The 26,570-nt window shown below is 38.1% G+C and overlaps 1 protein-coding gene across 4 annotated transcripts in view; it reads left to right on the top strand.

The window, feature by feature from the left end:
• Positions 1–26,570, top strand: part of CCDC138 (coiled-coil domain containing 138) — a 139,048-nt gene that overhangs the window by 109,282 nt on the left and 3,196 nt on the right. The gene's annotated exons all lie outside the window — the stretch shown is intronic.

The following is a 26,570-nucleotide window of genomic DNA, read 5'->3' as shown; positions in this document are numbered from 1 at the left end:
AGCTCTCATTTTTTTCCCCGTTGAGGATGATCTTAGCATTGGGTCTTTCATATATGGCTTTTATGATCTCAAGGTATGATCCTTCTATCCCTACTTTCTTTTATTGATGTGATGAATCACACTGATTGTTTTGTGGATATTGAACTGAACCAGCGCTGCATCTCAGGTATAAATCCCACTTGGTCTTGGTGAATAATTTTTATAATGTTTTGTTGGATCTGGTTGGCTAATATCTTATTGAGGATTTTTGAATCCATGTTCATCAGGGAAATTAGTCTGTAGTTCTCCTTTTTAGTGGGGTCTTCATCTGGTTTTTGGAATCAAGGTAATGCTGACTTCATTGAAAGAGTTTGGAAGATTTCCTTCCATTTCTATTTTTTGGAACAGCTTCAAGAGAATAGGTGTTAACTCTTCCTTAAATGTTTGGTAGAATTTTCCTGGAAAGCCATCTGACCCTGGACTCTTGTTTTGGAGGAGATTTTTGATTACTATTTCAATTTCTTTACTATTCAAATTTTCTATTTCTCCCTCTTTTAATTTTGGTAGTTTATATGTTTCTAGGAATTTGTCCATTTCTTCCAGATTGCCCATTTTATTGGCATATAATTGCTCATAATATTCTTTTATTATTTGTATTTTTGCTGTGTTGGTTGTGATCTCTTTAATTCTTGATTTTATTTTTTGGGGTCCTTTCCTTTTTCATTTTGATCCAACTGGCTAGTGGTTTATCAATTTTGTTAATTCTTTTGAAGAAACAGCTTCTGGTTTCATTGATCTGTTCTACTGTTTATTTTTGGTTTTGATAGCATTGATTTCTGCTCTGATCTTTATTATTTCCTATCTTTTGCTGATTTTGGGTTTTATTTGCTGTTCTTTTTCCAACTCTTTAATGTGTAAGGTTAGGTTGTGTATCTGAGACTTTTTTTCCTTCTTTGGGAAGGCATGGATTGCTATATACTTCCCTCTTGTGACTGCCTTTCCTGCATCCCAGTGGTTTGGGGCTATGGTGTTATCATTTTCATTGGCTTGCAAATACTTTTTAATTTCCTCTTTAACTTCTTGGTTACCCCAATCATTCTTTAGTAGGATGTTCTTTAGTCTCCAAGTACTTGTTATCTTTCCACATTTTTTCTTGTGGTTGATTTCAAGTTTCATAGCATTGTGGTCTGGAAATATGCATGTTATGATACCGATATTTTTGTACTTGTTGAGGGCTCATTTGTGTCTCAGTATGTGATCTATTCTGGAGAACATTCCATGTTCACTGGAGAAGAATGTATATTTCGCTGCTTGAGGATGAAATGTTCTGAATATATCTGTTTGGTCCATCTGGTCCAGTGTGTCATTCAAAGCCATTGTTTCCTTGTTGATTTTGTTTACATGATCTGTCCATTGCTATAAGTGGGGTGTTCAAGTCTCCTACTATTATGGTATTATTATCAATGAGTTATTATAATTATGATATAATGCCCTTCTTCATCTCTTGTGACAAGTGTCTTTTATTTTATTTATTTATTATTATTTTTTAATTTTATTTTTTATTTTTTAAAATTTACATCCAAATTAGCATATAGTGCAACAATGATTTCAGGAGTAGATTCCTTAATGCCCCTTACCCATTTAGCCCCTCCCGTCTCCATCAACCCCTCCAGCAACCCTCAGTTTGTTCTCCATATTTATGAGCCTCTTCTGTTTTGTCCCCCTCCCTGTTTTTATATTATTTTTGTTTCCCTTCCCTTATATTCATCTGTTTTGCCTCTTAAAGTCCTCCTGAGTGAAGTCATATGATTTTTGTCTTTCTCTGACTAATTTCACTTAACATAATACCCTCCAGTTCCATCCATGTAGCTGCAAATGGCAAGATTTCATTCTTTTTGATTGCCGAGTTAATACTCTATTGTATATATATACCACATTTTCTTTATCCATTCATCCATCGATAGACATTTGGCTATTGTTGATGGTGCTGCTATAAACATGGGGGGTGCATGTGTCCCTTTGAAACAGCACATCTGTATCCCGTGGATAAATGCCTAGTAGTGCAATTGCTGGGTCATATTTTTAGTTTTTTGAGGAACCTCCATACTGTTTTCCAGAGTGGCTGCACCAGCTTGCATTGCCATCAACGGTGCAAAAGAGATCTTCTTTCTCTGCATCCTCACCAATATCTGTTGTTGCCTAAGTTGTTAATGTTAGCCATTCTGACAGGTGTAAGGTGGTATCTCATTGTGGTTTTGATTTGTGTTTCCGTGATGATGTTGAGCATGTTTTCATGTGTTGATTGGCCATCTGGATGTCTTCCTTGGAGAAGTGTCTATTCATGTCTTTTGCCCATTTCTTCACTGGATTATTTGTTTTTTGGCTGTTGAGTTTGATAAGTTCTTTATAGATTTTGGTTACTACCCCTTTATCTGAAACATCATTTGCAAACATCTTCTCCCGTTCCATCAGTTGAATTTTAGTTTTGCTGATTATTTCCTTTATTGTGCAGAAGCTTTTTATTTTGATGAGGTCCCAGTAGTTCATTTTTGCTTTTATTTCCCTTGCCTCGGGAGACATGTTGAGTAAGAAGTTGCTGCAGCCAAGATCAAAGAAGTTTTTGCCTGCTTTCTCCTATAGGATTTTGATGGCTTTCTGTCTTACATTGAAGTCTTTCATCCATTTTGAGTTTATTTTTGTGTATGGTGTAAGAAAGTTCATTCTTCCGCATGTTTCTGTCCAGTTTTCCCAGCACCACTTGCTGAAGAGACTGTCTTTATTCCATTGGACATTTTTTCCTGCTTTGTCAAAGATTAGTTGGCCATACGTTTGTGGGTCCATTTCTGGGTTCTCTATTCTGTTCCATTGATCTGAGTGTGTCACAGCCTGTCTTAAAGTCTAGATTGTCTAAGTATGGCTACTCTGGCTTTCTTTTGGCGACCATTAGCATGATAGATGGTTCTCCATCCCCTTACTTCCAATCTGAAGGTTCCTTTAGGTCTTAAGTGGGTCTCTTATAAACAACATATAGACAGATCTTGTTTTCTTATCCTTTCTGTTACCCTCTGTCTTTTGATTGGAGCATATAGTCTACTGATGTTTAGAGTGAGTACTGAAAGATATGAATTTACTGCCATTGTGTTTCTTGTAGAGTTGGAGTTTCTGGTGGTGTTCTCTTGTCCTTTGTTGCTTTTGGTCTTTTTTTTTTTTTTTTTTTTTTTTTTTTGTCTTTTCTTCCCTCAGAGAGTCCCGCTTAAAATTTTTTCAGGGTTGGTTTAGTGGTCACACACTCCTTTAATTTTTGTTTGGGAAACTTTTAATCTCGCCTTCTATTTTGAGTGACACCCTTGCTGGATAAACAATACTTGGCTGCATATTTTTTCTGATTCAGCACATTAAATATATTCTGCCACTCCTCTCTGGCTTGCCAAGTTTCTGTGGATAGGTCTGCTACAAACCTGATCTGTCTTCCTTTGTAGGTTAAGGACTTTTTTTTTGCCTTGCTGCTTTCATGATTCTTTCCTTGCCTGAGTATTTTGTGAATTTGACTACGATATGCCTTGTTGATGGTCGGTTTTTGTTGACTCTACTGGGAGTCCTCTGTGCTCTATGGATTTTGATGTCTGTGTCTTTCCCCAGGTTAGTAAAGTTTTCCAGTATGATTTGCTCACATAACCCTTCTACCATGTTTTCTTTCTCTTCATCTTCTGGGTCCCCTATGATTCTGATGTTGTTCCTTTTTAATGAGTCACTGATTTCTCTAATTCTTAAAATGTGCTCTTTTGTCTTAGTCTCCCTCTTTTTTTTTTCTGCTTCATTATCCTCCATAAGTTTATCCTCTATATCACTGATTTGCTGCTTTGGCCTCATCCATCCTTGCCGCTGTGGCATCCATTTGAGTTTGCAGCTCAGTTATGGCATTTTTAATTTCCTCCTTACTAGCTTTTACTTCTTTTATCTCTACAGAATGGGATTCTAATCTGTTTTCAATGCCAGCTAGTATTCTTAGTGTCATGATTCTAAATTCTCGTTCAGACATCTTGCTTGTATCTCTGTTGATTAAGTCCCTGGCTGTCTTTTCTTTCTGCTCTTTCTTTTGGGGTGAATTCCTTCATTTCGTCATTTTGAAGGAAGAAAAGGAATTAATAAGGTAAAAGAAATTGAAACTAAAAAATTATCAACAACACATGAAAATCAAATAAACGCTAGATTCTAGGTGTGTTTTGGTCTGGCTGTTAAAAGGAGATTGATAGATTAGAGAAAAAAAGGGAAGAAAAAAGGAAAACATTTGAAAATTTGAAAAAAATGAATACAGTGAAATAGAATAAAATGAAATGATGAAAGTAAAATGGAATTTGAAACTTTACGAAAAAAGTAAAAAATATAGTAGAAAAAAAATATTTTTTTTAAATTTTTTTTTTCAACGTTTATTTATTTTTGGGACAGAGAGAGACAGAGCATGAACGGGGGAGGGGCAGAGAGAGAGGGAGACACAGAATCGGAAACAGGCTCCAGGCTCTGAGCCATCAGCCCAGAGCCCAACGCGGGGCTCGAACTCGCGGACCGCGAGATCGTTACCTGGCTGAAGTCGGACGCTTAACCGACTGCGCCACCCAGGCGCCCCGAAAAAAAATATTTTTAATAAAAATTGAAATAAAATTGTTTTTTCTAGTCCTGTAATAAAGAAAAGAAATGAGAAAGAAAAATGAAAATTGAATAGATGGACCAGCAAACAGACTGAAATACAATTGAAATTACATCGTTTTCCCCTAAAAGTCAAGCTTTGAAGCATTTTGTAGTCTGTAAACTAAGCAGGCGGAGAGTCTTGCGATGTTCCTGAAGTGTGAGGTTGGCCCAGCTGGGGCCATTGTCCACTAGATGGCTCTATTAGCTTACTGGGGTGGATTGTTGTGGGGCTTGTAGGCATGTATGCTCATGTGCGGGAGGGGTGAAAATGCGTCACCCAGCTACCCTGTCTCTAGTATCAGAACTCTGTGCTCTTCCCGCTCAGCAATCACACACCTGCCCTTTGTCTTCAGCTTCCACCTGCCCCCTGCTTTTACACTGTCTGTGACCAAACTGTCAGATTCCCAGGCGGCACCTCCCTCCTGAGTTTTCTGTCAGATGCAACTGTGTTTCCCGACCCCTCACTCTAAGGGACTGCAACTTTGACCTGCTCAGACCTCCTGAGGGAGAGTCTCACTGAGCAATGGCCAGATGCCGGCCACACCCAGGAATGTTTGCAGGAACGTGCTGCTACCGATGCCCAGATACTGCTGCTGGGTACAAACCCGCCTCAGAAAAAGTTCATAGGATCATGTAGCAGCAGTGTTTAAGGGATTATGGAAAATCACAACACACGTCTAGCGCCAGGCTTCACAAACCTTAACGACCTTGTTCCAGCACCAGTGAATGTGGTTGTTCAGTGATTGTGGAACTTTTGCCTGCGGGGTGGCCACACAGCCTTTACCAGATGTCTTCCCAGCAGGGGAACTGCCTCTCCTGTGTAGCCTGAGGATCCCCGGATCTCACTCTTCTCCTGGGGATTTGCCCTTCCCACCAGAGCACCACCAGGTACTGAGCTGCGGTGTTTCAGACTCTGCACTCCCCCTCTTTGTAGAGTCTTAATGGAATTTACACCCTTTGCTTTCTCCTTTCTCCCTTTTTAGTTCAGTCCCTGTGGCTGTTTCCTCTTTTCTACTTTTTCTCCAGCTGCTTTGGGGGGTGGGGAGTGGGGGGTGCTTTTCCTGTACTCTCCCCCTGTCTCTGTTCTCTCTCCACAAGGGAAAACAGCTCCCTGCCTTCTGCGGCTTCTCTTTCCCCCCAGTTCTCCTCCCCACGCCATGTACCTGCTGAATTTTGTTGTGCAGATTGTTGTGTTAATCCTCATTCACTTTTCTAGGTGTGCAGGATGGTTTAGTGTTGATCTGGCTGTATTTCATGGATACGAGACACAAAAAGACTTCCATGCTGTTCTGCCATCCTGGCTCTTCCCTTAGCATCCAACTCTTGATTTGGGTTCAGGTCATGATCTCATGGTCATGAGATCGAGCCCTGTGTTAGGCTTTGTGCTGGCTTAAGATTCTCTTCCTCCCCTTCTGCCCCTCCCTCTTCATTTACTCTAATATAGATAGATAGATAGATAGATAGATAGATAGATAGATAGATAGATATTACATATTACCAAAAAATGTTAACCATCATCTAAGCTTTCAGTAGGTTGTAGTATTTTTGCTGTTGGAGGGTCTTGCCACCATGTTTATGGCTGCTGATTGATCAGGGTGGTGGTTGCTGAAGTTTTGGGTGGCTGTGGCAAATGTCTTAAAATAAGACAATGAAGTTTGCCACATCAATGAACTCTTCCCTTCATGTGATACTGTTTGGTAGCATTTTACCCACAGTAGAACTTCTCTCAAAATTGGAGTCAGTCCTCTCAAACCTTGCCTCTGCTTTATTTTATCTACTAAGTTTATGGAATATTCTAAAATCATTTGTTGCCATTTCAGCAATCTTCACCAAGAGTAGATTCCATCTTAAGAAACCACATTCTTTGCTGATTTATAAGAAGCAACTCCTCATCTTTCCAAGTTTTATCATGAGAATGCAGCAATTCAGTCACATCTTCAGGCTGCACTTGGAATTCTAGTTCTCTTGCTCTTTCTACCACATCTGTAGTTACTTCCTCCACAAAGTCTTGAACCCCTCAAAGTCATCCATGAGGATTGGAATCAACCTTTTCCAAACTCCTGTTAGTATTGATATTTTGATGTGTTTCCTTGAATCATGAGTGTTCTTAATGACATCTAGAGTGGTGAATATTTTCCAGAAGGTTTTTAATTGATGTCGCCCTGAACCATCAGAGGAATCACCATCTATGGCAGCTATATCCTTACAAAATGTATTTCTTAAATAATAAGACTTGAAAGTCAAAATTACTTCTTGATACATGGGCTGCCAAATGGATGTTGTATATCTCCATGAGAGCTGTTGGGTGACCAGGTGCATTGTCAATGACCAGTAATATTTTGAAGGGAATTTTCTTTTCTGAGCAGTAGGTCTCAATAATAGGCTTAGAATATTCACTGAATCATGTTGTTAACAGATGTGCTGTTATCCAGGCTTTGTTCTATTGACAGAGCACAGGCAGAGTAGATTTAGCATAATTCTTAAAGGCCCTAGGATTTTTTGAATGGTAAATGAGCATTGGCTTCAACTTAAAGTCACCAGCTGCATTACCTCTTAACAAAAGAGTCAGTCTATCCATTGAACCTTTGAAGCCAGGCATTGACTTCTCTCTAGCTATAAAGTCCTGGATGGCATCTTCTTCCAATAGAAGATGTTTCATCTACACTGAGAATCTGGTGTATGGTGTAGCCATCTTCATTATCTTAGCTAGACATTCTGGGTAATTTGTTGCAGCTTCTACATTAGCACTTGCTGCTTTACCTTGTACTTTTATGTTATGGAGATGGCTTCTTTCCTTAAACCTCATGAACCAACCTCTGCTATCTTCAAACTTTTCTTTTGCAGTTTCCTCACCTCTCTTAGCCTTCATACAATTGAAAAGAGTTAGGGCCTTGCACTGGTTTAGGCTTTGACTTAAGGGAATGCTGTGGCTGGTTTGATCTTCTATACAGACCACAATTTCCCCATATCAGCAATAAGGCTGTTTCACTTTATCATCCATGTACTTAACTGGAGTAGTACTTTTAATTCCCTTCAAGAACTTTTCCTTGCATTCACACCTTGGCTGTTTGGTGTAAGACACCTAGCTTTTGGCATATCTTGGTTTCAGCATGCCTTCCTTCCTGAGCTCTTCCTTTTACTTGAACATGTAGAGGCCATCACAGCATTATAAATTGGCCTAATTTCAATAGTGTTGTGTCTCAGGGAATAGGGAGGCCTGAGGAGATGAGGGAGAGACGAGGGAATGACTGGTCAGTGGAGTAGTTAGAAAACACACAACATGTATCAGTGAAGTTCACCGTCTTACATACGAGTGTGATTTGTGGCACCCTAAAACAATTAAAATAACATCAAAGATTACTGATCACAGATCACCATAGCAAATATATTAATAGCCAAAAATCATAATGAAATATTGCAGGAATTACAAAATGTGACACAGAGACATGAAGTGAGCAAGTGCTGTTGAAAGATGGCACAGATAGGCTTGCTTGCCACAAACTTTTAATTAGTAAAAAAACACAGTATCAGTGAAATCAATGAAGTGAATAAAACATGGTATTCCTGTAGATAAATGGGTACCTGATGCCCTGAGAAATGATGTGACTTGTTTCACATCACATGGCTATGGCCAGGGCAGTGATGAGGAATAAATGTCTTTCAGAAGGAGAAGGTAGAGACAAGGGAGAAACTTCCCTTGGACTGAGGACCCCAGAACCAAGGGATTCCAGAGCAGAGAGTGGTGGTAGCATTTACTGTGTTCCAGGGATTAAAAAAAGAAAGAAAAGAAGGGGATGGGAGGAAACTTTGGAATTCTCTCAAGAATGAAGAAGTAGAAGGAGGACCAAGGATTTGAGCACTTTGTGTGGGATTGTCCTGTTCCAGAGAGAGATCTTGTCCCTGGACTATAGTACATTTCCCACCTCAGGCCCATGACAGACTGCCTCTCGTCTTTCATGAAATAATCTTCAGTGTGTTTTACAACCTGCCTGTTCCAAAAAAGACTGATGGTAGACTTGGAAAAAATACTTAAGGGGGGAGTTTATGTAGAGTTGCATGTTTTCAAAAGATTACCTATGCATGTCCTTCTTACTATTGCTCTTGTTTCCTGTTTAAGTATTAGTGACCTTTATTCAGTGCAAGGATGGGCAGCTGAACTTTTTTGGCTGGTGTTGAATGTTGGAACTTTGGAACCATCAGAACTAGAAGTAAAAAACCCTTATTATTAAAATATTACACATTTTGTCCCATGTAATAACTTGTTAATATGTCTGAGAGTTGAGAGTTTGATTTAGAAATAATTTTATTCTGATTACCACTTTGCCTTAGAATTCTGAAAAGATTAAAATAGCTGCTACCTGGGAAATATAGACTTAAATTCTTAGTGTGTAAACTGCATAAAGTATTCTAGTCAGTTATCAACAAGTTGATGTCTAATATTTGCAGACATATTCTTTATCAAAGACTGTGCTGTATTGCTGATAGCACATACTTTTTAAAAACATACCACGATTAGAAATGTTGGCAGATCTTGGATAAATAATTCTCTTGAGAGATTTCAGTGATTGACTTTTAAATTTATAAGAATGTGGTTATTGTCTTAAGTTGCCCACTAATACAGTATTTTGTCAGATATTAGTATAATGTTGGTGTAGGGAGTTCTTATGCCACTCTCCCCTTACTATTGAAAGTAACCTGTCACTGAGATTGTGTCTTTAGGTAATCCTTTCTCAAATTGAAGATTTAAACACCTCCCACCAAGTGTATGGAGTATAAATTTACATAAAATACTGTGACTCAAGAAAACATTGAAAAAAATTGTTTTCAAGAGGTAATTTAATTTAGCCCCTTATGGCAAACATTATGGGTTGGCTGCCCCATCACCATTCTCATCTTTCTCCTTCACCTTCTTTCAGCTCTTTTGCTGGCAGGAATGGCCACATGCATGACACACATGTGGTCAGTGAAGGGGAAGTTAGAAGTTCACTGAGAATTTCCTGGAAACCTTTTGCTTTTGATTTTCTGATAAGAAGGAACAGATGATTGGCACTGTTCCTAGTCTACATCCTTCTTTTTGTCTTGTTGTCTAGAGCCTTTTGATCATGAATTACACTTGAAGAAACAAAGAGTCTGAAATGAAAAGTTTGGGTTTCTGATAGCATAGGCTTGTACCTGACCAGTTCTAGGAAGTGCCTACCTCTTAAGAGAGAAACAATAATCTGTTTGATTAAGCCACTACAAATAAGACTTTCTGTTACATTCCCAACTGAACCAACATATACTTTATTTCATACTTAGACTGAATTTCATTTTACTCTCTAAAAATTCTGTTTTCTTTAAAGTCTTTTTTGGGGGATTCAAAGTATATGTTTATTATTTTAAAATTCAAGTAAAGATAGATATCAGCAAGATGGGATACTGGGGTGCTCCAGGCCCTCATTCCTCCCATAAATATCAATTTAACAACTACAGACTAAATTAACTTTATAGGAGCTCTGGAAACCAGTCAGAGATCTGTAGCATTCAACCTAATACACATTCAAGAAAGCCATAATCAAATTATAGGAAATTTTGTTACCTTTTTGTTGCCTCTGCACCATCCCATCCCTGGAGTGGTACAGGGCAGATGGGAGGAAGTGGCTCAATTCCTTGCTCCCTCACTTGGGACAGAAAAGACAAGGTAGAACTAATCTTCAGTATTCTGGCCTATCTCGGTTGCCCAAAGGATTGGTTTCTCTCTTGCCTGACTTAGAGTACAGACTAGGATGTTTGCTAATAGCTTGGATCTCAGACTGAAGGCTGAGAAAGGCAGTGGTAGGTACCATGGCACTTGAAAGTTGCAGGGGGACTGTAGACCTACAGATGCATGGGACAAGAAATTATGGACAGAGGAATACAGTATAACATTTAATGTCTCAAGAGTAAGCTGGGGTGAGACTCTGGAAAATTAAGACATGTAAAAGTAGTCAGGGGAAATTGGGAAAAGAAAAAGCACACACACATGCCCAGACAGGACTTATGCCTAAAAAAGACCAGAGAAGACCTTAGGCCTATACCCAACACTGTTCCCAAGGTCCCAGAGGACTGCTAATTAATGAAGGAGATCTTCCATACCAGTCTGCAAGGACTAGGAAAGGTGACTGTTTTTTCAAATAATAAATTTTCAGCCAAAAATTACAGGCATACAAAGAAACAGGAAACATGGCCCATTCAAAACAAAACAAAATGAATCTTGAGAAAATATCCCTAAAGAAACATGCAGTAGATTCTGTTAGCAAAGACTTTAAAACTACTGTCTTGGGGCACCTAGATGGTACAGTTGGTTAAACATCTGACTCTTGATATTGGCTCAGGTCATGATCTCATGGTTGTGACATCGGGCCCCGCGTTGGCCTCCATGCTGAGCAGAGAGCCTGCTTGGGATCCTCTCTTTCTTTTTCTCAAATAAATAAACTTAAAAAAAAATTGTAAGGCAACCGCCTTATATATCCTCAAAGAGCTAAAACAAAACACAGAACCAAAAGAAATCAGGAAAACTATGAAAAAGTGAAAATTTCAACAAAGAGGTAGAAATTATAAAAAGAACCAATTAGAAATTCTGGAGCTGAAAAATACAATAACTGAGTTGAAAAAGCACTAGACAGCTTCAACAGATTCAAACAGGCAGAAGAAAGAGTGAACTTAAAGACAGAGCATTTGAGGGACCCCTGGGTGGCTCAGTTGGTTAAGTGTCCCAACTTTGGCTCAGGTTATGGTCTCATGGTTCATGGGTTTGAGCCCCGCATCGGGCTCTGCACTGTGTGGAGCCTGCTAGGATTTCTCTCTCCCTCCCTTTCTGCCTCTTCCCTGCTCATGCGTTTGCGTGCTCGCTCTCTCTCTCTCTCTCTCTCTCTCTCTCTCAAGAAATAAAAACTTAAAAAAATTTTTTTTAAAAAGACGCATTATTGAGACTGAGGAGTAAAAAGAAGAATGAAGAAAAAGGAACAGAGCAGGGCCTAAAGGACTTACAAGACATCATTAAGTAAATCAATATACACATTATGGTAGCTCCAGAAGAAGAGAGAGAAAAGAGTAGAGTAATCTGCCTCTTCGTAATCTATTTGAAGAAATAATGGCTGAAAACTTATTAAATTTGAGGAAGGACATGGTTTTACAAATCTAAGACGTTCACCAAATTCCAGAGCTCGGTGAACTTCAGGATAAACTCAAAGTGCCTACAGTAAAGACACATGATAATTATATTGTCAAAAGTCAAAGAGAGAATCTTGAAAGCAGCAAGGGAAAATGTGATGTATACATAAAATGGAATATTATTCAGCTTTAAAAAGGAAGGAAATTTTGATACCTACTACAACCTGGATGAACCTGGAGGACATTATGTTAAGTGAAATAAGCCAGACATAAAAAAACAAATATTACATGATTCTACTTACACAAAATACCTAGAATAATCAAATCTATAAAGAGAGAAGTAGAATGTTGGTTGCCAGGAGCTGAGGGAACACATGGAGGTGGGTGTTAGTGTTTCATGGGTGCAGTTTCTGTTAGGAAAAATGGAAAATTTCTGGAGATGGATGTCTGCACAACAATGTGAATGTATTTAACACTAACAAACTCTACACTTAAAAATGGTTAAAATGTTAAGTTTTATGCATGTTTAACCACAACCTAATATTAAATATAAATAAACTTTTAGAGCTAAAGGAAAAAAATCAAGTTAAGAAGAAGTGTAGAAAGCGTGTTGTTGTTGTTGTTGTTTAAGCATCACCATAAACTTTATCATTTAGAAATGATCATCAGGGTGCCTGGGTGGCTCACTTAAGCATCTGTAGCTGTTGATCTCAGCTCAGGTCTTAAGTTAAAGCCCTGTCATTGGGCTCCATGCTGGCTGTGGAGCCTACCTTAAAAACAAACAAACAAACAAAAAAACACCATCATTAACATTAAGTAAATGTTATTTCGGGCACCTTTCTGTTGTTGTGTACATGTGAAAATATGGATGAATGGATAAGCAGATGGAAATACTTTTACAGAAATGGGATTTATTATACATGTTACTTAATGAAATCTATTTTTTTTTCAAGTTTTTATTTAAATTCCAGTTAGTTAAGGTGTGCCTGGGTAGCTCAGTTGGTTAAGCATCTGACTTTGGCTCAGATCATGATCTCACGGTTTGTGATTTCAAGCCCTGTGTCAGGCTCTATGCTGACAGCTCAGAGCCTAAAGAAAGCCTGCTTCGGTTTCTGTGTCTCCCTCTCTGCCCCTTCCCCGCTCATGGTCTGGCTCCCTCCCTCCCTCCTTCTCTCTCTCTCTCTCTCTCTCTCTCTCTCTCTCTCTCTCAAAAATAAACATTAAAGAGGAGGGGAGAAGATGGCGGCGTAGGAGGACGCTGGGCTCACCGCGTCCTGCTGATCACTTAGATTCCACCCACACCTGCCTAAATAACCCAGAAAACTGCCAGAAGACTAGCAGAATGGATTCTCTGCAGCCAAGTGTAGACAAGAGGCCCAGAGAAGAGGGTAGGAAGGGCGGAGAGGCAGTGCGTGCTACATGGACTGGCGGGAGGGACCCGGGGTGGAGGGTCATCCCACTGGCAAAGCAGAGCCCCGAGTCTGACTTGCAAAAGCAGAGGGGCCAGACGGAGTGTGTTCTCACAGCAAGCAGGACTTAACATCTGGAAGGTTATAAGTTAACAGCTCTGCTCAGAGAGCTGGAGGGCTAGTGGACAACAGGAGGGAGAGTTGTTGAGCCCCAGACGACAGAGCTCAGCTTGACAGGGAACAAAGGCACTCGCCAGCGCCATCTCCCTCGCCCATCCCCCAGCCAGAATCCCAGAGGAAACCACTTCCTGTCAGGGAACTTGCTTGCACCTGGCAAACACCCAACGCTATACTTCTGCGGATCCATCCCTCCGGTGGCAGATCTGACTCCCTCACGGTGCTGCAGGCCCCCCCCTGAAGCGGATCACCAAAGGATAAGCGAGCTGAGCCTGCCCCTCCCGCCCCTGTGTACCTTACCGATCCACCCAGCTAATACGCCAGATCCCCAGAACCACAAGCCTGGCAGTGTGCAAGTACCCCAGACAGGGGCCACACCACCCTACAGTGAATCCCGCACCTAGGAGAGGGGAAGAGAAGTTACACACTTGTCGGACTGTGGCTGCAGCAGTGGGCTGGGGGCAGACATCAGGTCTAACTGCAGCCCCGCCCACCAACGCAAGTATTCAAGACAGCACAGGGGAAGTGCCCTGCAGGTCCCCACCACTCCAGGGACTATCCAAAATGACGAAACAGAAGAAATCCCCTCAGAAGAATCTCCAGGAAGTAGTGACAGCTAATGAACTGATCAAAAGGATTTAAACAATATGACAGACAGTGAATTTAAAACAATAGTCATAAAATTAATCACTGGGCTTGAAAACAGTATAGAGGACAGCAGAGAATCTCTTGCTACAGAGATCAAGGGACTAAGAAACAGCAGGAGAGCTAAAAAATACTATAAGTGAACTGCAAAATAAAATGGAGGTGACCACAGCTCGGATTGAAGAGGCAGAGGAGAGAATAGGTGAACTGGAAGATAAAATTATGGCAAAACAGGAAGCTGAGAAAAAGAGAGAAAAAAATCCAGGAGTATGAGGAGAGAATTAGAGAACTAAGTGATGCACTAAAGAGAAATAATCTATGCATAATTGGTATTCCAGAGGAGGAGGAGAGAGGGAAAGGTGCTGAAGGTGTACTTGAAGAAATCATAGCTGAGAACTTCCCTGATCTGGGGAAGGAAAAAGGCATTGAAATCCAAGAGGCACAGAGAAGTACCTTCAGACATAACTTGAATCGATCTTCTGCATGACATATCATAGTGACACTGGCAAAATACAAGGATAAAGAGAAAATTCTGAAAGCAGCTAGGGATAAACGTGCTCTAACATATAAAGGGAGACCAATAAGACTCGTGACTGATCTCTCTACTGAAACTTGGCAGTCCAGAAAGGAATGGCAGGAAATCTTTAATATGAACAGAAAAAATATGCAGCCGAAAATCCTATATGCAGCAAGTCTGTCATTTAGAATAGAAGGAGAGATAAAGGTCTTCCCAAACAAACAAAAACTGAAGGAATTCATCACCACTAAACCAGCCCTACAAGAGATCCTAAGGGGGATCCTGTGAGACAAAGTACCAGAAATGTTGATACAGGCATGAAACATACAGTCATCACAATGACTCTAAACCCATATCTTTCTGTAATAACACTGAATGTAAATGGACTAAATGCACCAACTAAAAGACATAGGGTATCAGAATGGATAAAAAAAACAAGACCCATCTATTTGCTGTCTACAAGAGACTCATTTTAGACCTGAGGATACCTTCAGATTGTAAGTGAGGGGATGGAGAACTATTTATCATGCTACTGGAAGTCAAAAGAAAGCTGGAGTAGCCATACTTATATCAGACAAACTAGACTTTAAATTAAAGGCTGTAACAAGAGATGAAGAAGGGCATTATACAATAATTGTAGCGTCTATCCATCAAGAAGAACTGGCAATTATAAATGTCTATGCGCCAAATACGGGAGCCCCCAAATATATAAAACAATTACTCACAAACATAAGCAACCTTATTGACAAGAATGTGGTAATTGCAGGGGACTTTAATACTCCACTTACAGCAATGGATAGATCATCTAGACACACGGTCAATAAAGAAACAAGGGCCCTGAATGATACATTGGATCAGATGGACTTGACAGATATATTTAGAACTCTGCATCCCAAAGCAACAGAATATACTTTCTTCTCGAGTGCACATGGAACATTCTCCAAGATAGATTATATACAAAGTCACAAAACAGCCCTTCATAAGTTTACAAGAATTGAGATCATACCATGCATACTTTCAGACCACAATGCGATGAAGCTTGAAATCAACCACAGGAAAAAGTCTGGAAAACCTCCAAAAGCATGGAGGTTAAAGAACACCCTACTAACGAATGAGTGGGTCAACCAGGCAATTAGAGAAGAAATTAAAAAATATATGGAAACAAACGAAAATGAAAATACAACAATCCAAACGCTTTGGGATGCAGCAAAGGCAGTCCTGAGAGGAAAATACATTGCAATCCAGGCCTATCTCAAGAAACAAGAAAAATCCCAAATACAAAATCTAACAGCACACCTAAAGGAAATAGAAGCAGAACAGCAAAGGCAGCCTAAACCCAGCAGAAGAAGAGAAATAATAAAGATCAGAGCAGAAATAAACAATATAGAATCTAAAAAAACTGTAGAGCAGATCAACAAAACCAAGAGTTGGTTTTTTGAAAAAATAAACAAAATTGATAAACCTCTAGCCAGGCTTCTCAAAAAGAAAAGGGAGATGACCCAAATAGATAAAATCATGAATGAAAATGGAATTATTACAACCAATCCCTCAGAGATACAAGCAATTATCAGGGAATACTATGAAAAATTATATGCCAACAAACTGGACAACCTGGAAGAAATGGACAAATTCCTAAACACCCACACACTTCCAAAACTCAAACAGGAGGAAATAGAAAACTTGAACAGACCCATAACCAGCAAAGAAAATGAATCAGTTATCAATAATCTCTCAACAAATAAGAGTCCAGGACCAGATGGCTTCCCAGGGGAGTTCTACCAGACGTTTAAAGCAGAGATAATACCTATCCTTCTCAAGCTATTCCAAAAATAGAAAGGGAAGGAAAACTTCCAGACTCATTCTATGAAGCCAGTATTACTTTGATTCCTAAACCAGACAGAGACCCAGTAAAAAAAGAGAACTACAGGCCAATATCCCTGATGAATATGGATGCAAAAATTCTCAATAAGATACTAGCAAATCGAATTCAACAGCATATAAAAAGAATTATTCACCATGATCAAGTGGGATTCATTCCTGGGATGCAGGGCTGGTTCAACATTCACAAATCAATCAACGTGATACATCACATTAATAAAAGAAAAGAACCATATGATCCTGTCAATCTATGCAAAAAAAGCATTTGACAAAATTCAGCATCCTTTCTTAATAAAAACCCTCGAGAAAGTCAGGATAGAAGGAACATACTTAAACATCATAAAAGCCATTTATGAAAAGCCCACAGCTAACATCATCCTCAATGGGGAAAAACTGAGAGCTTTTTCCCTGAGATCAGGAACACGACAGGGATGTCCACTCTCACTGCTGTTGTTTAACATAGTGTTGGAAGTGCTAGCATCAGCAATCAGACAACAAAAGGAAATCAAAGGCATCAAAATTGGCAAAGATGAAGTCAAGCTTTCACTTTTTGCAGATGACATGATATTATACATGGAAAATCCGACAGACTCCACCAAAAGTCTGCTAGAACTGATACATGAATTCAGCAAAGTTGCAGGATACAAAATCAATGTACAGAAATCAGTTGCATTCTTATACACTAACAATGAAGCAACAGAAAGACAAAGAAACTGATCCCATTCACAATTGCACCAAGAAGCATAAAATACCTAGGAATAAATCTAACCAAAGATGTAAAAGATCTGTATGCTGAAAACTATAGAAAGCTTATGAAGGAAATTGAAGAAGATATAAAGAAATGGAAAAACATTCCATGCTCATGGGTTGGAAGAATAAATATTGTCAAAATGTCAATACTACCCAAAGCTATCTACACATTCAATGCAATCCCAATCAAAATTGCACCAGCATTCTTCTCGAAACTAGAACAAGCAATCCTAAAATTCATATGGAACCACAAATGACCCCGAATAGCCAAGGTAATTTTGAAGAAGAAGACCAAAGCAGGAGGCATCACAATCCCAGACTTTAGCCTCTACTACAAAGCTGTCATCATCAAGACAGCATGGTATTGGCGCAAAAACAGACACATAGACCAATGGAATAGAATAGAAACCCCAGAACTAGACCCACAAACGTATGGCCAACTAATCTTTGACAAAGCAGGAAAGAATATCCAATGGAAAAAAGACAGTCTCTTTAACAAATGGTGCTGGGAGAACTGGACAGCAACATGCAGAAGATTGAAACTAGACCACTTTTTTACACCATTCACAAAAATAAACTCAAAATGGATAAAGGACCTGAATGTGAGACAGGAAACCATCAAAACCCTAGAGGAGAAAGCAGGGAAAAACCTTTCTGACCTCAGCCGCAGCAATTTCTTACTTGACACATCCCCAAAGACAAGGTAATTAAAAGGCAAGGAATTTTAAAAAATGAACTATTGGGACCTCATGAAGATAAAAAGCTTCTGCACAGCAAAGGAAACAACCAACAAAACTAAAAGGCAACCACAGAATGCGAAAAGATATTTGCAAATGACATATCGGACAAAGGGCTAGTATCTATACAAAGGGCTAAATCTATAAAGAGCTCACCAAACTCCGCACCCAAAAAGCAAATAATCCAGTGAAGAAATGGGCAGAAAACACGAATAGACATTTCTGTAAAGAAGACATCTGCATGGCCAACAGGCACATGAAAAGATGCTCAACGTCGCTCCTCATTAGGGAAATACAAATCAAAACCACACTCAGCTATCACCTCACGCCAGTCAGAGTGGCCAAAATGAACAAATCAGGAGAGTATAGATGCTGGAGAGGATAAGGAGAAATGGGAACCCTCTTGAACTGTTGGTAAGAATGCAAACTGGTGCAGCCGCTCTGGAAGACCATGTGGAGGTTCCTCAAAAAATTAAAAATAGACCTACCCTATGACCCAGCAGTAGCACTGCTAGGAATTTACCCAAGGGATACAGGAGTGCTGATGCATAGGGGCACTTGTACCCCAATGTTCATAGCAGCACTCTCAACAATAGCCAAATTATGGAAAGAGCCTAAATGTCCATCAACTGATGAATGGATATAGAAAATGTGGTTTATATACACAATGGAATACTACGTGGCAATGAGAAAAAATGAAATATGGCCCTTTGTAGCAACGTGGATGGAACTGGAGAGTGTGATGCTAAGTGAAATAAGCCATACAGAGAAAGACAGACACCTTATGTTTTCACTCTTATGTGGATCCTGAGAAACTTAACAGAAACCCATGGGGGAGGGGAAGGAAAAAAAGAAAAAAGAGGTTAGAGTGGGAGAGAGCCAAAGCATAAGAGACTGTTAAAAACTGAGAACAAACTGAGGGTTGATGGGGGGTGGGAGGGAGGGGAGGGTGAGTGTTTGGTATTGAAGAGGGCATCTTTTGGGATGAGCACGGGGTATTGTATGGAAACCAATTTGACAATAAATTTCATATATTAAAAAATGTAATTAAAAAAAAAAAAAGGATAGAGCCCAAATGTCCATTGATGGATGAATGGACAAAGAAGACATGGTATATATATATACAATGGAGTATTACTGAGCAATCAAAAAGAATGAAATCTGGCCATTTGCAACTACATGGATGGAACTAGAGGGTATCATGCTAAGCGAACTTAGAGAAAGACAAATATATGACTTCACTGATATGAGGACATTGAGATACAAAACACATGAAAACGAGGGAAGGGAAGCAAAAATAATATAAAAACAGGGAGGGAGACAAAAACAGAAGAGAATCTTAAATATGGAGAACAAACGAGGGTTATTGGAGGGGTTGTGGGAGGGGGGATGGGCTGAATAAGGGGCATTAAGGAATTTACTCCTGAAATCATTGTTGCACTATATGCTAACTAACTTGGATGTAAATTAAAAAAAGAAATTAAAAAAAATTTTAAATAAAAAAAATAAAAAATAAACATTAAAACCATTTAGTGTACATACTTAAATCTGTTTAATAGGAAAGATGAAATGGATTTGAGTTATATTTTGTATCAAAAATTCCTTCTGTTAAGAACAAGGTAAAAATCCTCTCTCAAAAATAAATAAAACATGAAAAAAATTGAAAAAAAAGTTAAAAAGCATTGAGTCTTTTTTTATTATAAAATAAAAACATAAAATTTGTCATTTTAGTCATTTTTAAATGTATACTGGATTTTAAATACTGTTTTCAGTTTTAGACAGTATTGACTCCCAGCCAAAAAAGATGAAGACATCAGCAATAGTGCACTTTCAATCTCTCTTCCTCCATTTCTGAGTTTTTTAGTTAACATTATTTTTTTTACATTATCACAGTTTATATTTTTCATTCTGTGACCACAATTTGTACATGTGCTTCATATTAGTTTTCTTATTATTTTGCTTTATTTTAATTTTACATTCAATTATATTCACTATTCAAGTTATTTTACTGTAACTTCTACATTTCTTTGTTCATAATTTTGAACAATCTCTTAATTGGTCCCTCCCCCATGTGTGTCCCACACTCCCCCTTCCCCAATTTAGGAAGTGCTTTGCAGGGTGCTGAGTCATTTCATGTTTGAAAATGATGGCATTTTGTACTTAACAAGATCTTGCCTGAGTAGAGTAAGTTTAGATCTCCCTTTCTTTTGTTCAAACTTTGTAAACCATGCTTTTACTGTTGCAGAGAAGTCAGAGGACAACCTGTTTTTTCCGTTAGTGGTAATTTATTTATTGTTTTGCTTGGTTGGCTAACAATTAATTTATCTATGAAGTTCAGGGTATATCTTGCTGTTGAATGTTCTGAAGCAAATTTTCTTGGATCACTATTGTGCTCTTTCAATCTGCAGATCCATTTCTTTGTTCATTTAGTATTTCATATATACAGTTGATCCCTTGAAGAACACAGGTTTGAGCTGTTGTCTGTCCACTTTTTTTTTAATGTTAATTTTTGAGACAGAGTGTGAGTGGGGGAGGGGCAGAAAGGGGGTAGTTAGAGGATCTGAAGCAGGCTCTGTGCTGACAACAGCAAGCCCAATGTGGAGCTCGAAACTCACAAACTGTGAGATCATGACCTGAGCCAAAGTTGGACACTCAACCAACTGAGCCACCCAGGTGCCCCTGAACTATGCCTGTGTACTTTTATGTGGATTTTTTTTCCAATAAATACAGTATAGTGCTATAAATGTATTTTCTCTTCCTTATGATTTTCTTAACATTTTTTTCTCTAGCTTACTCTATTGTAAGAATACAGTATGTAATGTATATAGCATACTAAGTATGTGTTAATCAACTGTTTGTTATTGGTAAGAGTTCCGGTCGGTAATATGCTGTTAATAGTTAAGTTTTGAGGAGTCAGAAGTTACACACAGATTTTTGATTGTGCAGGGGTGGTCAGCACCCCAACCCCCATGTTATTCAGGGTTCAACTGTAATATATATTATTTTATTAACTTTAACTCCTTATTTTTTAAAATTTTAATTAGTTAACATACACTGTAATATTGGTTTCAGGAGTAGAATTCAGTGATCTATCACTTACATACCACACCCAGTGCTCATCATAAGTGCCCTCCTTAGTACCATCATGTACCTAGCCCATCTCCCACCCACCTCTCTCTGTCAACCCATAGTTTGTTCTCTATCATGAAGAGTCTTTATGGTTTGTTTCCCTCTCTTGTCCTCCCACCCCCCCCCCACCTCCGTTCCTATATATTCATCTTTTTTGTTTCTTGAATCTTATTTTGGATCTTTTTTGGTCTTCCATATATTGACTTCTTTCTGATTATTTATTTCCATCATTTTCATTTGTATTCTCTATAATTATCTCAGATTTTTATGATAGTAATATAATTTTCAGCTGTATCATTTCAGTTTTGTGATGTTTTAAATTTATCAGTTTTTTAATGGTGGTTTAAAATTTTTCTTTTTAAAATCTTGTTTGTCATCTCTTCCTATTTTATTGATTAGCCATGTTTTTATTAGGTTAATATAGACCTCAAAACTCTTAGGAAAACTGTTCTGTTCTTTGAGCTGTGTCTTCTTTTATATTTGACTATCTTGTGCTTGTTTTGTTCCTTTCTTATTGATTGATTGCTTGATGTAATATTTATGCCAGGTTGCCATACTGTTTCTAAATGAATCTTGTTCTTGCTTGGACTTCCTTGTCCATACTTTGTGTGTGTCCTCATAGAAGGGTGTGAGGCACTGTCTTCTTACCATCCTCTCCAAGTCCAGTTTTCTTTTCTCCTTTGAGCTACAGTTAAAAAGCCATTTTCCTTAATATATACATTTTTTTCTGTGGCCCATGGGTGTAGTAATGACATGCTGTTAGATTATCAGGACTGTGTTCTCACTTCTGAGATTTGGCTAAATATTTTGTTTGGGTTTATTTCACCTAATTAGGAAAGTGAGAGGTATGAGTATCCTATTCCCACAGAGAAATTCTTTTGGCTTCAGACTGGTTCCCCAGTGTAGTGTGTGCTCAGGAACATCATTTTCAAATTGACCCTGGTAACCCCTTTCTCTGTTTCCCAATCAGAAGAATGAAAATGTAACAGCTGTTTTATTTGCTCCTCTTCAGATTTGGGGGTTATTAGTGAGAATTCCCAAGATTTTGTCAACCCCAGTGTGTGATATGAAAGAAGGATGATGAAAGTATGCTAGGATCCTGGCCACACTTCTAACTCTTCTCCACTCTAGAACTTTATGTTTTTATCCTAACCATTTGCGAGAACTTTTTAAGTTTGTGACCTTGATTTTTGCCCCTTTCTGTTTCTGTGTTTGTGTTTGGTTGTTATAGGTAAGAGGTTTTTGAGGGGACTGTTTTTTTTTTTTTACAATTTTTGATCAATACGACTAGGTATTAGGGGAGAGAAATTATCTCAGTCATTATCTTTCCATTTTAATGTAGAAATTCGTGAAGACATGCTAAGTAATTTGTCCAGTGTTACATGAATTTTAGAAGACAAGTCACCTGGCCTTTTGGGCCTTCAATTTTTTTTCCCACTCTTGTACTAGCCACCTTTATTCAAATTGAAGTTCTTCTAAGCTTAAAAATATGTGTTTAATTTGAACATTGTAGAATTGAAAAATGTTAAAACTGTAGAGTTTCAGTCATACAGTTAAACCTAACCCAGTACATAAAGAATTCCAGAATTTCCTTTCTCTTTATTTTATGGCTTTCTCATAGGTTTAAGAGTGACTGGAAATCAAACCAGTGAATCTCTTTTACTTGTAAAAGATCTGTACAAGCTTCACATTTTAAGTATGCTGATGTATTAAAGTTTTTGGATGGTCTTGTGTTTTTTTTCCCATTATAGAAGTCATACAAGGAAGTTCATTTTTATTTGGCAATATTTACTTGGGGCTTTTAGGAATAGCCCTTAAATGTGTGTGCTTTGTTCATTCCAAGACTTGATTTACATTTACAGTGTAGTAAAATAAAGGAAGATACACTCTTTCATGCCTTTACACTACCCACCCCCCAAGCAGTTGAAAATCTGCATAGAACTTCTAACTAACTCCCCTAAAACTTAACTACTAGTAGCCTACTGTTGACTGGAAGTCTTACGGATAATGTAAGCAGTTGGTTAACACATAGTTTGTATGTTATATGTATTATGTGCTGTATTATTACAATAAAGTAAGCTAAAGAAAAAAATGTTACTAAGACTATCATAAGAAAGAGAAAATACATTTATAGTACTGCACTGTTTATTGAAAAAAAATTGTGTGTAAGTGGACCTGTGTAGTTCAAATCCGAGTTGAAGGGTCTACTATACAAAAAACCATTATAGTTTTCTTATGTGGTTTCTACGCTTTTAAATTGAAAACATCAATATTGTAAATTATAGGTATGTTAAGAACCCTCAGTGGTCTTTCCGGCAGTGACTTATATGATTGTTCTTTACCCATTAATTTCAAGTATATTAGCCATATATATAACTTTCCTGTTCAGAGTTGACATGAATCATATGTCTTAGGATCTGAAATAAAACTGTGTGCATTTTTTTAATGAAGCTGCTTTTAATGAAGCTGTTTTTAATGCTATTTGTAGATTATGTGTGCTATATTTGTAACCTATATTTCATTCTTGAAGAAGATTCTGTAACTGATCCTCCCTTCCCAGGATAATAGAACTATCTTAAGAATTATGCTTGCTTGTATTTGATTCACGGTTCTTTGGATCTTCTTTTCTGGTATGTTTATATTGTAGCAGTGGAGCTTCTCTCCCACCCCCACCCCTCTATTGGGAGCACATTTAAGAAACTCCTTATTGGAAGGTGAATTTGGCCTTGTATTTAGCATTTGCAATGAAGAAAAAGTGCCATGACTTTAACTTAATTTCTTAGAATGATGAGTCTCACTAGCCCTAGTGTTTGTCAGCTAGTAACAGTGTGACAATTATGCAATGATGAGAGGGAGAAAATGGGAAGGGAGAATTCAGGAAAAATTAGTTTAAATACCCAATAGAAATTGCTAAAACTTGCAATGCAAAGTAATAGTAATGCAAGATGGAATTCTGCCTCTCAAGAAATGGTATTGAGAAGGCTTTAAAAAAAGGCAAATAGTTTTTTGTAAATGATTTCCATGGAATTACAGATGAGAATTTCAAGACTTTACATATTTGCCCCAATTTTTACTAATGTGTAGACATATGTTTAAAGAGATACTTGAATAATTTGGAATTTTAAGATACTGGTTTAAAAGTGTTTACAGAAACATCTTTGTGCAGAGACGAACCTGAGAAGAGATCTCAATTCATTTTTTTTAATGTATTTTTATAATGTTTTATTAACTTACCTAGTCGTCAGTGGTAGGAAATATATTGGTATCTAATTAAAGTTTAGAGCAGTAAAATGCACTAAAGAGCTCTTGGTGTACCATCAGGATTATAATTCAGATCTTAATTTTAGAAGACCTCTGAGTAAAAAAGAAACAGTATTTCGACTTCAGGAAAAATTAAAAAGCAGAAAGTACCATGTTGGTGAAGGATTTTGCAGTTCTGTTAGTAACTTCCATTGATTAGGCAGATGCATTCAGGTAACCCATAATCCTAATTTTTCCCCCCTTAATTAAGTATCCAACATAAAAGTTACTTTGCTGAGAAATACTTGAATGACACACTCCTCCCAACCTCTCCAGTCCCCTGCTTTGAAACAGGCCTTTTCACTTGTAAAAGAAATTAGGTAGGCTAATAAGAAAGTGTGGTTTTTAAGAAAAGAAATTTAACTTCAGTCTTTTCAGTAGCATATAGGCACATCTCATTTTCCTCCTTTGTAAAATGGGATTACTACCGGCCCTACCTCATAAAGGTATTATATGAGAACTAATTTGTAGCTGTTTCAAATCATGAAGTACACAATATCACAGATGATAGAATATTTATAACTTTATTAGATGCTTAATGTTCATTTAAATAATTTTGATGCAAAAAGTAAAAGCATACACTTAAAAAATACCGTAAGAATTTTCATATTTTTAAACAAAGCAGTTTTATAGTCTTTTTTTTTTTTTCAACGTTTATTTATTTTTGGGACAGAGAGAGACAGAGCATGAACGGGGGAGGGGCAGAGAGAGAGGGAGACACAGAATCGGAAACAGGCTCCAGGCTCTGAGCCATCAGCCCAGAGCCCGACGCGGGGCTCGAACTCGAACTCGCGGACCGCGAGATCGTGACCTGGCTGAAGTCTGACGCTTAACCGACTACGCCACCCAGGCGCCCCCGTTTTATAGTCTTTTAAGATGAAATACAGCTGCTCCTGTTTTTGTTTAATTTTTAAACAGAGGCTTTGGAATATTTTGTGTGAGTAGGTAACTTCTAGGAGTTCAGAAAGGTTGAAATGTTTTTTAACTAAATGCAGTGCACATTCCTGGATCAATTTTCAAAGACTGATCAAAACCTGCTGTGTTAAAATAACATATGCTGTTTTTCATCAGATTTGTTGATGATGTAAATAAGATGTGTAAATATATTAGTAAATGTTAATATTCGTGTATTTTAAGTTAAGGTTATAAGATTTGTCACAATGTGATTTTTTTTAATTCACATAAAGTGAAAACAGATGTGTGTAATTATTTTGAATATTGGTTTATTAAACATTCATATTCTTTATCAAATAAAAAAAAAGATTCTATAACTGAGATACACATGCATGCACACACACACATAGGCATACACACACACACAAACACACACACACACACACACATAACACAGGACTTGGTGAAGTCAGTTTAGTCCATACTTGGGTTAGACTGCTGTAATACTGGGGAAAGTATTAATTTTTTTCTCCTACTTTTTACCACATGGTAATATGCAGAGGACACGTGACCATTGTCATCATACTCCATTGCCAGCCTGTATCACCTCTCATCTGTTATCACAACATTCTTCTGACTTTACTAGTATGGATTTCGTTGGTTTCATTATTGAATATTTTGCTCAGTAAAGACAGTCTTTCAAGCTGTTCTTGTGGATTCAAAAATAATGATTATACAAAGCTCTCATATTTTTTTGTCCTTTGTATCTATGGACTTATTTACCTGTGTGAAATAAAGTCCTGTATTTACTGTGGTAGCCTCTGAATTTTACAGAGGCTTTTTACACGGGAATTTACCTATTTTAAAGGCGATAGATAATGTATGGTCTAAAAATCTCTGATTTTTGCTTCTTTTCAAGCCCCCCTAATTACCAATACTAGTGATGTACATCTTTTTTTTTAATGTTTATTATTATTGAGAGACAGAGACACAGAGCGTGAGCAGGGGAAGGGTAGAGAGAGGGGGAGAACAGAATCTGAAGTAGGCTCCAGCTCTGAGCTGTCAGCACAGAGCCCGATGCAGGGCTGGAACTCACAAACTAGGAGATCATGCCCTGAGCTGAAGTCGGTCACCTAACCAATTGAGCCACCCAGGTGCCCCACTAGCGATGTGCATCTTAGTGTGTTTATACGTTACTGTGTTCAGCTCATAACCACTTTAGCAGAGCTTTCAGTTCTCACTATTACAGACTTTTCTGTGGCCCATATGCACAAACCTCTGCATACATCTGATTCCGACACAGGCTTAGAGGCAGAATTGCTGAATCGAAGGATATAC

Source organism: Prionailurus bengalensis, chromosome A3 (genome assembly GCF_016509475.1).
Source record: "Prionailurus bengalensis isolate Pbe53 chromosome A3, Fcat_Pben_1.1_paternal_pri, whole genome shotgun sequence".
Lineage (NCBI taxonomy): Eukaryota > Metazoa > Chordata > Mammalia > Carnivora > Felidae > Prionailurus > Prionailurus bengalensis.
Note: the sequence above shows the minus strand (reverse complement) of the source record. Positions and strands in the feature narration are given on the sequence as shown.